Below are 3,079 nucleotides of genomic sequence, written 5' to 3'. Positions count from 1 at the left end.
TGAGTTCGAGACCAGCCTGGTCTACAGAGCTAGTTCCAGGACAGGCTCCAAAACCACAGAGAAACCCTGTCTCGAAAAAACAAAACAAAACAAAAAAATCGTATCTGAAAGTTGGGAGTAAAGACACAGCATTAATCCCAGCACTTGGGAGGCAGAGACAGGTGGATCTCTGTGAGTTCAAGACCAGCCTGATCTGTACATAGTGAGTTTCAGGACAATATATACAAGCAATACGCAGCATCCACATTGTATTAGGTAATCTGGAGATGACTCCCATAAAGGGACTGCTCATTGTTTATATGCAAGTAACCATGCGCCGCCCCCACACCTTTACCAGGGTCTCACTGTGTAGCCATGGTTGGCTTGGAACTGTCTATATGGACCAGGCTGGCCTAACTCATCGAAATCTGCCTGCCTCTGCATCTGGAATGCTATGATTAAAGGCTTGTGCTGTTACACCTGAGAAGCCATTAGTGTTTTTGCAATCCTGGGGCCGGAAACCAAGAGGGCTCAGAGGGTTAATCATTAGCCTTCTCGCTGACCGGTAGTGCATCCAGGAAATGGAAGTCCATCAGCCACAGCCCAAGTGTGCAATGAAGGAGCCTACGGTTTACAATCCACTGAGGGCTGGGTGCCGTGCATCCAGGGTGGGACAGTCTGCCAATCTTCCCAGAGAGATCTCCCTGTTAGTGCCTGAGATTCCCAGGATCCTGATCTCAGGATTTTAATTATTTTTTTTCTCCTCCCAAGTTAAGAAGCATTGGATGCAACCACAGACCCTCCTCACAGCCCAACCAATTCTTCAGGTTAAGTCCGCTGTACTAGCTCTGAGGATTTCTTTCCTTTGAAAGCAGCAAATTCAGCCCTCAGCACCCTCTTTAAAATGCAAATGACCCTGAGAAGTTCTCAATGCTTAGCTGGATTGTGTAAAAGTTTTTTTCCCAGGTCACAGATAGCCTCAGAGGCTTTTCTAGTGGGTGGTGAAAAGAGATCCTGGAACTGGGGAGGTTCCCAGGGTACTCACATGTTTGTTTTGTGTTGGTTTGGTTTTCTTCCCTCACAGACTGTTTCTCTAGACTACTGCTGAGCGGCCGGGCCTGGTGGTTCAAGCCTGTAGCCTTCAGTTGATGCTGAGGAAGGATGGTTACAAGTTCCTGTGAGTGTAAGGCTAGCCTGAACAACTAGTTGAGACTTTGTCTCAAAAAAAAAAAAGGAAGAAAGAAAAAAAAGGGGGGGGGCTGGGAATATAGCTATCCATAGCCTGTGTTATGAGTTCAGGTTCCACTATCCACTAACAACGACATTGCTATAGAATATGTAGGACAATCTTCTAAGGGTTGAGGAAGTCCAGTTCAATTTGTAGAGTGCTTGCCTAGCATTCACAGGGCCCTGGGTTGGGTTCCCGCACATTCCTGTCAGCCTGGCACTCGGGAGAGTAGATCAGAAAGGGAGGCTTATCTTTTCACCTACATTGTTAGTATGAGGCCATCCTGGACTAGAGGCCCTACCTCCCAAGAACCTACTGAGATTTCCTATGGACACCGTCCCTTTTGTGGATTAATAAATACAGACTAGGAGCTCCCACACTGCAGTCTCTACATACGGACCCAGTGGATCTGCACACTCGAGGTCGATGCCTGTTTGACAGAAGAGGAGAAGTTCACTGCCTCACAGAGCCCCAACTGTATTGGGAGCCGTTTTGTGTTCTTTCCTTGGGGTGTGTGTGTGGCGGGGAGGGGATGATGAATGACCCTTTCTGACCTTCTCCGAAGCTTAGAGAAGTACTTGATAAGCAATCTAAAGCACTGCATCAGGCCTGAAAAGAAAAGTGCTTCAGACTGACCCGTCCACACCGCCCTTAATCGTCGAAAACCCTCTTTATTGAATTATCAGAGTGTAATGGAAGAGTCAGTGAGAGCCCTCAGGAATCCAAGGCCGATGTTTGCTTGGCAGAAGAAATCAAAGCCCCATAGACTCCCTGCACCTAGCAATGATATAAAATATGTATTTTTACATAACTGGGAGGAAAAAAAAATAAACGACAAGGCCGCCCAATGGGGGAAAACGCTTCTTTATTTCCATTATCTTGTTCAGTGCCCTGATCTGGGCAGGAGCTTCAGTGGGAAAGAAAATACCAGAGCCTCCTGGTGGGCTAAGAGGCAGAGGGAGCCAAGAAGCGGAAATCCAAAAGGCTGCTGGGTGTGAGCTTGGAAAGCCATTAAAATGGAGGGGTTCGCCTGGCGGAGCACTGGCAGAGACAATGTGGGTTCTGAGGGATAGAGACAGCACCTCTACAGACAAAGCTGTGCTCTTTGTGGGCTCAGGTTTACCATTAGCTTCAGGGGAAATATTGTAAACCTGACTGTGCCCTGGGGTGGGACGATAGGGTTGGACTGTTCCCAGGGGTGGGGAGATAGGGCTAGGCCTTTCAAAGGCATAACTCTCACTCCTCAGTGATTGTTCTGGCTTAGGGCTCAGTTGTACAGATGAGGTCACTAACTTGCCTAAGGTCACACAGGCACTGACTGCAAGAACATTATTTTGTAGTTTTTGGTTGCTTGTTTGAGACTCTCAGGGCTCAAACTCAGTATGCAGCTGAGGAGGATGGCCCCGGAGTTAGGGTTTTCCTGCCACCACCTCCCAAGTGCTGGGATTATAGCAGGCTAGCACCATACCTGGTTTCTAGAGTGGCGAGGGTGGAATCCTGGGCTCCATTCATGTTAGGTTTGTTCTCTACAAACCGAGTCCCATCCCAACCTCTGTTTTTTTTTTTTAATTGTGATTTTTATTTTTAATTTTTCTAAATTTTTTTATGATTTATTTAACTTTATGTTCATTGGTATAAAGCTGTTAAATCCCCCAGAACTGGATTTTCAGACAATGTGAGCTGCCATGTGGGTGCTGGGAATTGAATCCAGGTCCTCTGGAAGAACAGTCAGTGCTCTTAACCATTGAGCCATCTCTCCAGCCCCGCAACCTCTGTGATTTTTTTTTTTTGTTGTTGTTGTTGTTTTTTTGGTTTTTCGAGACAGGGTTTCTCTGTGGTTTTGGAGCCTGTCCTGGAACTAGCTCTTGTAGA

The sequence above is a fragment of the Microtus ochrogaster genome, chromosome 4 (genome assembly GCF_000317375.1).
Source record: "Microtus ochrogaster isolate Prairie Vole_2 chromosome 4, MicOch1.0, whole genome shotgun sequence".
In the NCBI taxonomy this organism is placed as follows: domain Eukaryota; kingdom Metazoa; phylum Chordata; class Mammalia; order Rodentia; family Cricetidae; genus Microtus; species Microtus ochrogaster.
The sequence above is the reverse complement of the archived record's forward strand: the minus strand, read 5'-3'. Positions refer to the sequence as shown.